The 10,395-nt window shown below is 33.6% G+C and overlaps 1 pseudogene; it reads right to left on the bottom strand.

Moving 5' to 3' along the window:
• Nucleotides 1–3,730: 3,730 nt before the first annotated feature.
• On the bottom strand, nucleotides 3,731–9,515 carry LOC100257425 (3-phosphoshikimate 1-carboxyvinyltransferase 2-like; annotated as a pseudogene).
• Between the last annotated feature and the right edge of the window lie 880 nt (nucleotides 9,516–10,395).

The raw sequence follows: 10,395 nt of genomic DNA on the forward strand, positions 1-10,395 counted from the left end.
AATAATACAGCCCCCTTATAAGAACCCACCCAATAAAAAAACTGTAAAGAACCATCTTTTATAAACAGTTTAATTTTCAACCATAATAGGGATGATAATGGGGTGAGATTTTTCGGGTACCCGCTCCGCCTCGTCCTATGTTTAATTTTAATAAACGAATTGGGAATAGGTTTGGGGATTTTTTTTTAAAACCGGAAGCTGGTTCAGGTATTGCCTCGCCCTGTCCCGATTATATATAAAATTAAAATTTTAATTAAATTTAATTTAAAATTTAAAATTAATTTAATTTATTTTTTATTTTATTATTTTTAATATATAGATAATAATAAAATATTTTTAATAATATAAGTTATAAAAAATTTAATAATTTAATTATTTATAAAATATATTTATTTTAATATAATTAAAAGTTTTAAAAGTAATTTTTTAAAAAAAAAATTAAAATTCAAAAAAAAGTTAAACGGGGCGGGTATGAGAATTTATCATACCTGCCCGCCCCGTTTAATTTTTTAAATGAGACGAAGATAAGAATTGTTTCAAATAAACGGGACGGGGTTGGGATGGAGGCGACCTGTCCCAACCCCGCCCTGTTGTCATCCCTAGACCAGAATAAGAAAATAAGTTTTCAACTTTTGAAAGGATAATACATCATCTTCAAAGACAATTCTATTTCTTATCTTTCAAATGGTCCAAAAAAATGCAAAGGGATTTTATATGAGCCTTAAAGATGCTAAAAATAGTTAAAAAAATCAAGTTTTAAAGAATTTCTATAATTTTAAAATTTTTTGACAATACAAGATAAGTATTTATTTTTTTGTATAAGAGTTATTATCTTTCTATAGTCCAAGGTTGATAAACAAAAAAATTCAAGAATTTTGTCCAAACACCACCCTATTCAGCCATAATTTTTAGGGACAACAATATTGTTTTTAAACTTAATAATCTTTTTCCCTACACGATCTTGAGTTGATTTGACATGTTTTTACTTAAATATCTCTAATAAAAATATTTTCTTTAAAAATATTTTTAGGAGAATAGAAAGCACTATAGGTGGTTTTTTTTTAATATTATTAGTGACTTTTTTAAAAAACTTTTTAAGTATTCTCAAGATTTGTCAAATAGTTAATTTTTTTTTTAAAAACACTTTTTAGAAAGACAAAAAAAAGGCTTTTTAAAATTACTAACAAACAGACTCTCAAACACTATTATGATTTAAATCCATATATTACTTATTATGTAAAAAATTTAGCAGCATCCCTGGAAAAATAATTGGATTCTATATAGGTAATAAGACCTGACCTTTCATAACATCCCATGTTACCTATCTCCAAGCAGCATATGCAACTTGGGCTTTTTCAAGGTTGTGATATTCCATTGTCTTCCAAGGTTAAAGGATTGAAGTAGTGTGGAAGCTTTTCTGAGTACAAGCAGCCTGGATCTTTGGTGGAGGCAGCAAGGGAGAATGCTCTGTGATCATTTTATATGTCTATTGCTGTCACATTTAGCTTTTCTGGTGGAGTGATGGAACTAAAAATGACTTCTTTTTTTCTTCTTAATATTTAATAAAAATAAAATATAAAAAAGTAAATAATTTAATATTTAACGTTATTAAATACTATTTAACTTTAAGTTCTACTTACAATTAAGTTAAAAAAAAAAAAACACCACCTAATTTGAGGAATCCCAATTCAATCTATATAAAACAATTGGAAATTCGATCTATACAAAACAATTGGAAATTGACTTTCCTAACTTCCATGTAGATAGGAAATCTTCTTTTCAAGTCTTTTTCACTCTTAATAAGTCATTTACAATATAAAATTCATTCTCAATCATCTAAATACTATCTGTTTCAAATCTAAAAAGCCCTAATAGTTTTAAAAAGTGTTTACATTCAAAAAAAAGTTTATATATATATAGTATCAATAACTTTTTCTCTTATTTGGAAGGAATAACACAATCATTCCTTATATAAAATACAACCTCATCATTATGTTTTGTTGGATTACAAGATCAAACGAACAAACATCTCTATAATGTTAAACAAACTCCCACAATGGGATTGATGATTAACTTTAATACCATTTTATAATGATTTATTCCTAATCATGTATAAATTATTTACTTTGAATTTAAATGGTTCTCACAACTTTAAAATATGTCTATATGATTAGGAAAAGTTCATACATATATAGTGTCGAAATTTTTTCTTCCATCCAATATGAGAGATTGCACAAAAATAGAGAACAATGAGGCAAAGGAGGAGTTTTAGACAAGTCCCCGTCAATCACTTAGCATTACAGAAAGAAGAGTAATGCCAATGTGGTATATACCCAAGAAATGGATTGAAAGATTTAGAATATATTTGGATAGGCAACTCAAATAGTTCTTGACATATTAGTTCAGCGACATTCACAAATGTCCAAAGAGAAGGATTTTGATATAAAAGTTGAAGAACAAATTCAATCCAAGCCCACTTTGGTTCATCCATTGTGAAGGGAGGGAATGATTTTGAGGATGGCTGAATCCTCGTCTCAGGCCTGGCCCAGAATTTGGGATCTTTAACAAAGCCCAGGTCAAGCTGTGAGGTTATTTTAAGGTCCAAACCCAAAACCCTCTGACCGTATCAAGACTGTTTGCGTTCCCCTCCAACCAGTCAAAAAGGCCCATTTCATGCTGAATAAGAGTTTTTAATAGGGGTGAAAGTAAAATGAAAAGAAAAAATTGAAAATCCGATACAAATCAATCAAAACTGTTCATATCAATTCAAGTTTTTAATAACCATAAAGGTCATATGATTTTTCTAGTCTCATAACCGATAAAAATCAAACGAAATCAACGTTATAAAATTTATATATAATTATTCATTATTTGATGAACATTTTTAAAATAGAAAATAGTTTTTTGAAAATAAATTATTTTTAAAACAAATTATAGACGTTTTAATTATTTTGTGTGAAGTGCTTCAAGTAATAAATGAAAATGTGAAAAATAATTTCATATTTGCATGCAGGGAAATAATATGTGTATCTTAGGTCTGTTATGTCCATCCTGTATTCCAACTTTGTTTGCATGCAGGGAAACTGAGGAAAAAGAAAAGGAAATAAGAGCTGAAATCAATGTTCTATGTTATTGTGCTATCCAAAATACAAAAATGTCACCTAAACTAAAACTATAGATTTGAAGTTGATAAATTATTTTGATATCTATTTTCAAACTCATTTTATTTATTTTTCATCTTTTACGTAAAGTTAAATAATTTCAAAATAGATAAATTTTATACTAATTTTAATTATATCAGATTTTTTTTTTTTTTTTGTTATTTTTCATGGCATCCAAACATGAAAAAAAATCATTTTTCTTTACATCTTTTCTGGTACTTTTCTAGAATCAAGCATAGCCTTTATGTTTTTATTCTCCTCCAGTTGGTCAGCAACCAAACAGCTTATTACAGTTTGATCATATGGGTAGTCTGTGACAATCTTTCCAGCTTATTCAGTTTTTGTAATTAAAAGATATATTTGGTGCTTTTCAAAGATGATGCAGTGAGAGAACTTATTTGGGAAATTTTCTATTTTAAAGTAGTCTGTGACAATCTCAATTGTTGAACAAATTAAGTTTGTGTTATTCTTGAGATCCCCACCATAAAAGACAAAAAAAACTATGGAAAAACTTATTCTCAAGATCCATCCAATTCAATATGACTTCAATTCCACTGGCATCAAAGAGATTAAAACAACCAAGCTACTCATTAACTCAAAATAAAATTACAAGCTCAGGAACATCTATGAGCCCTGGCCGGCATAAATCTTAAAATATTACAAGAATACAAGGCAATAAAAAAGGGTGGCTTCCATTTCCCACTGCTGTGGCTGTCACAGTGGTGATAGTCTTTCTTTTTAATAGCTTAAAGGTTGATGGTACTTCAATGTTTGGTAAAACGGTGGAGGACTTCGAAGTAGTCAGGGAAGCTTTTCCTTGGTGCAACCAGGATCCTTGATGGTTACTGGAACATCTGCACAGGCAGCAAGAGAAAATGCCATGGCCATCCTGTGATCGTCGTATGTGTCTATTGATGTCACGTTTAGTTTTTCTGGTGGAGTGATCACACAGTAATCAGGCCCTTCTACAACTGTTGCTCCCAGCTGAAATTTAAAACTGAATGGCTCAGTATGGAAAATGCCAACAGAGTAGACAAGGTTATGGAATTTAAATTGCATATAAATGCCGCTGGGAACTGACCTTCCTGAGTTCTGTGCAAATGGCAATCATCCTTTCGGTCTCCTTCACCCTCCAACTAGCCACTGTTAAATAAGAGAACAGAGATCAGTGGAGGAGTTTTTAACCAGATTTGTTCACATGCAATTCTAAGAAAATGGATTCAATAATCTACCTAATAAGATCTTTGTTTTCTGATGAAAAAAGAAATACTTCAAGTCAGCTGATCCTAATGGGAAAGAAAGTTTTCCTTCCAACATTTAGTTTAGTGCAAGAAAATGTTCTTTTCTTTCTTTTTTAAAACATTGGTAAGGGTTTGCAGTAAAGTTTCTGATTCCCCTGTGATAATCAGTAGTCGCTACATTGTTCTTATGCCTTTACATAAACTTTAAGCACCAAATGCCCACCCCACCTCCCCCCACTCCAGATAGAAATGGGGATTCCGTGATTCTCAATGTATAGACCAGCTATCTTCACTGCCATTTCTGCAGCCAAAATGCTAAATCAAACTGCATTTAATACCAATAGTAGAGGCTAACTCGTTCCCATTTCCAAGGACATAATGAAATCAATTCACTATCATCTATGTGCCATGCACAAATTCCGAAGTAATAGAGGCCAAGTAATGGGAATCGCATATCTTAGTACAGGATTCCAAGAAATGGGAATCCCATAACTAGGGACCCAGCATATGGTATACACCAGTTCATTTCTATGAACTACACACATTTGAGAAGTCCAGGGGCCCAAAGAATGGGAATTTTGACTTGCCCAGTAAATAGTTAGTTTTTTTTTGTGATAGGCAAAAACAAATTGAATAACGACATTCCCATCTTTCACAACCAAAAGGCAAAACATACCATCTCTTATGGCAGTCGGCCCATCGGCATAAAGGGCAACTACAGCAAGAGTGATGGCAACATCTGGCATTTCGTTCATGTTGACGTCAATGGCACGTAAGTGTTTCCTTCCAGAAGAATCTCGGGGTGGGCCTGTGACTGTGACACTGTTCTCCGTCCAGGAAACTTTTGCACCCGTTTGCTCAAGAACCTCAGCAAATTTTACATCCCCCTAAGTAAAAGGAAAATTGAGGGGAAAATGTGACTTCACTTGGTTAAGGAGAACATAATACAGATACAGCCAAACTCATCTAAATCATAAAAACAAAGCCAAATTTGGAAATCATCTGTCAATAGGAGTTCAGGAATCTGGGAATCAATCAAGAAGCACTAGGAAACATTGGAGAAAACACAATAGTAAAATTAGAGCAGGTGAAGAAATAAAAGCATACATTGCAATTTGGGAATAACTTGAAAGTTGGAAAATTAGTATTAGTTTACCTGTAGGCTGCTTGTCCCACAGCCTTCAACTGTGACAGTCCCACCAGTTACAGCAGCACCGGCTAGGAAGTAACTAGCACTTGAAGCATCACCCTCAACAAAAGGATTTCCAGGAGACCAGAAGGATTTTCAACCTATCACTCTCAATGGACTAGATTTCACAAACTCATGCAACTATGTAGAAAAAAAACCGACTTGTATTTTTTACCTCCTCGGATCAAGAATCGGCGGTCCCATGTATTACCGTGCTCTACACTAACCCCAAAACGTTCCATCACTTTCAAGGTCATTTCAACATAAGGAATGGAAATAAGTCTATCAATAATCTCAATCTCCACATCTCCTAGAGCCAAGGGAGCTGCCATAAGCAAAGCAGTCAAGTATTGACTACTAATTGATCCAGAGAGCTTCACCTGCAAGTAGAAATATAGAAAAAGTGGGTTGAGAGTGGACAAATCAGGGGTTGATTAGCAAAAGGCCAATCAACCCTTTTTTGTTTTTTTTGTTTCTCTTTTTGGTGCCTAAAGCAACAACATACAGGTAAAGTCTTCCAAGTTTAGTTGTCTTATACATTTTGCACAAAGCATTACCTATTAAAAATAAAGATAAAGAGGAAAAAGAAAAATGATGACGATTATATTTTCTAGTATCAAACAGTTTTTTCAGCAACTTGTTCCTTTTCTAGAATGATAAATAACAATGGAAATATTCTTTTTTGAAATGAAGTGCTTACATTTTTAAAATGTGAAACAATTTTTGTTCTTATATTTTCTAAAAATGATCACATCTCAATTTTACAACACGTTTTGGAAAAGTGTCAATAAGCATGTCTTCTATGATTTTTCTTTTTTCTTTTTCTTTCTTCTTCTTTTTCTCTTTCATTTTCGAAACCAGAGAGGCTTATAATCTGTTTACAATTTTTTTCATTTTCAACCAAACAGGCTTCATGAAAGTGAAAGTTATAAACTAAAACATATCATATGACACATTTCCTTATGGTGACACCATGGCTGGAACAATATTTTATGGAGGTTGAAAACAACAATAATATTTCAAAGATTTTACTCAATGCTGGTTCCTCCATGGTTTTAACAGTTTCATTTTTAAAAATGAAAAACAATTGAAATGAGAGAAAGAAAAGTGGGTCACGTTTGTTGACAAAATGCTTCAACTTGCCAGGATATTGTGCATAAATAATGGCTAGAAAAATCATAAAGTCAAGAACAGGATATGCAAATATAAGTGCAACTTTGGAGTAAGACCTAAAATTTATTATTCCAAAAAAAATGAAATAAAACATATGCCATTGCATGCTAGAGTGCCAGTGTAAAGGTGAAATGAATATTACCTTTCCTCCTGGAAGGCCTCCATTCCCATTAACATAAACAGGAGGGCAATTTGTTCCAAGAAAGCAGTTAACGTCTGCACCGAGCTGCTTAAGACCTGTGACTAGATCCCCAATTGGTCTTTCTCTCATGCGCAGCACCCCATCAAGTACATAGCTGAAAAGTTATTAAATAGCATAGAGGTGTCAGCTTGAAGAGTAACACAAATAAATGAGTGGATGATGTTGAGGAGCTCTAGGAGGAGAGAATAGCAGGGAGTGGCATGAACACAACAGTTACAGAATCCAATCAAAATCCAATCTTTTTATTGTACCTCCCTTTTTTTTTCTTTTCCCTTTGATAAGCAGGTGTCACATAATTTTGGCATCCATTATTGTCACATACGTTTTAAAAGTAAAATAAAGAAAAATTAAAAAATGAATCAGATGACATTGTTGAGTAACTTGATTATAATATCCTAATCTGGAAACTTTAGGATCTAACTAGCTAATTGAAATTATCAAAAAGCAATGCTGAACATGTGTGCCACTTCTATGGCACAATTTGGATTCTTTGTAGCTTCCTACTTAGTTGAAGTGATTTATGAAGACAAGAATGTCAACCTTTTTTGTCATTGTAGGTCAATTTCATTTTAGTATCAGAATTGAATCAAGCTAAAGTCCAAGCTTAACAGAAGAAATATATAGAAAAACAAGAAAAGGTTGTCTTGGAAAAAAACAACCCAAAATTCTTTGTAAAAGAGTGATCCCTAAGTTTGCTTGCACAAGTTGGATGATAAAACATTTCACAAACCTTGCATTTCCACCAGCAGCTGTAACTGCAGCTGTCAATGCACGCGTTGCTGTTGCACAATTTCCTAGGAAAAGTTGGACTTGGTCTACTGATCCATTACCCACTGGAAATTGGCCCCCACAACCTTGCACAATAACTCTTTTATTTTCACTTTGCTCTTCCACTTGTAGCCCAAGGGTTCTCAGTGCTCCGAGCATGTAATGAACATCTTCACTATTCAACAAATTGTCCACAACAGTAGTTCCCTGACAAGATAATTGACATCAAAAGTTTTTAGAACCTGAATTCTACATGGAAAATTCACCCCACCAAAAGCAAAGACCATAAACTTGGATGTTCTAAAATATGTCTTCCAGCTTGAGAGATACACCAGTTAATCACCCATACAATAGTCTACATTCTATAGCTATAGACTCCAAGTATATTCTCCTGAAACTACATGATTTCTTTTAGATAGTGCATCAAAAGAGTTCATGACTTGCTTACCAACCATTTTCTAAGGTTTATACATCAATCTAAAGTGTTAAGTTTTATACCTTCACCCATACAAATCCATATTTTTCCAAATTCATCTACTTCAAAGCCTGATTTCCAACACTACAGACACAAGTACCTTTCTTTGGTACCAATCTTTTCTTAGAAAAAGCATTATTCGTCATTCCAATTTCAAAAAGAGATGCATAGATTTTCCCAGTTCTATATTTCATTTTATTTAAAAAAAATCAGCCTTTCATTCAATATATGATGCTAAGAAATATGAACAAACTGCATCAAGAGTAGCAATCATTCACAATCGAATTTGAAAGGAAGTCTCTACACGTAAATAATTCACATAGCCACAATTCACAAAGCAAATCGTAATGCTACCCAATTTCCAATACAAAACCAAATCAGCTAAATCATATATTGAAAATCAAAACTTCACCCAACAAGAAAAGAATACAATCCTCATACCTCAGAGAGAGCAGCAAGAAGCAGAATCCGATTGGAAAGGGACTTGGAACCCGGCAACGTGATGGTGCCGGAGATCTCTTTAATGGGTTGTAGGACAATCTCCGGCACCGTCGACAGCTTCTCCTTAGTGGCAACAGAGGCCGAAACCCTAAACGGGGCCCTAACAGAAACAACCGAATTGCTAACTGCCCTCTCATGCTTCAAAGAAAAAGAAGAAACATTAGGCCCTGATCTCAAGAAGGGAGTAGTGAATGGAGGAGTGGGTTTGTGAGGCTTGGAGAGATTGGGCAAGAGAGGGCCGTTCTGGACACCACCACTGATAATTCTGGTAACTTGAGCCATTTTTCTCTCTCTAAACTAGAGGGCTCTGATGAAAGTGGGTATTGATAAGATGGGTGTAGACCCCTTTTTTTTAGACCATTGGAGTTTGCATTGTTTTTTACATTTTAATGGTTCCCGGGGAGGAGCGGCAGCACCTTGGACGAGTGGGGGACCGGCTTCCCTAGGCAGGCTGCATGGGACATATGGCCAACTCACCACGGATGAAAGTTTCCAATTTTTTGGCCGAAATTTCGGGTTTCGGTGGCCGGCGATAGAAAGAGGGGGGCGAAATGTCGATGGGAGAAATTTCGCCAAATTTCGGTGAAAATCGGCGAAAAAATCGCCGAAAAATGGATGCAGGCGAAAAATCGGCGAAATCTTCAAAAAATCGCCGGACACTGCAATTTATCGGCGAATTTTCGGTTTGTATCGCCTATTTTTTTCCGATTTTTCGGAAAATTTCCCGATATTTCCTACCAGTCCAGCCCGCGCAGAGGATACAAAATCTGATCATGATTTGCAGGCAAAGATTGTGTTTTTTAGCCTGGCTCAAAAATCGTGGATTTAGGGTTTGTGAAATTTAAATCCAATGGCACAAAAGCAAAGCGACCCCTAGAACAGATCCAGAAAACACAGGAAGCAAAAAAAAAACAGCAATCTTTCTGGTTTTCCTTGGGGGTTTTGCATGGATTTTCTCGGAAATCAAACGAGGATGAATTTTCCCGGAAATCGAATGGGGGATGGATTTTCTTGGGAATCAAGCGGGGTTGCAGAAAAATAAAAATAAATAACAAGATTAGATTAGTACCTGGGAGGATTGAGAGTGGCAGAGGAAAATAGGGCCTTTTTAGGGATTCTCTCGTCTGGAGGGCAACTTCAGAAAAGGGCTTCTTGATGACCGAGTGAGAGAAGTGGGAGGCCCTTTTTATTTTTAGATTTAGTAGAGATTAAAAAAAAAAAAAAAAAAAAAGGAAACATATCATGAGAACAATTTTCCTCTCTCTATATAAATAATTATTAATTATCCATCTTTATTTTGATTAAATCTGGATTAAAATTTGGTTTTTATAGATGATATTTTATAAATTAAAATTAATTTGATAAGATAAATTATTAATAATTTTAATTATTTAAATAAATTAATGTTAATAAAAAAAGTTGTTACCATACATTTTTAATAAAATTTTAGAAATTAAATCTCAAATAAAATATTTTATTGATATTTCAATTTGGACCCAGTGCATCTGATGGTCCAAATTGAACCTTAAGTTATGTGATAATATGTATAAATTATTGATATTTACTAAAAATAAGTTTTTCATGAAACTTCATAATGAGTGTATAAGTACAACCGACATAATATAATTATGTTTAATATCGCAAATCATATTATATATATATATATATATATCAAATTCTTCACC

Source organism: Vitis vinifera, chromosome 15 (genome assembly GCF_030704535.1).
Source record: "Vitis vinifera cultivar Pinot Noir 40024 chromosome 15, ASM3070453v1".
NCBI classification, from domain to species: domain Eukaryota; kingdom Viridiplantae; phylum Streptophyta; class Magnoliopsida; order Vitales; family Vitaceae; genus Vitis; species Vitis vinifera.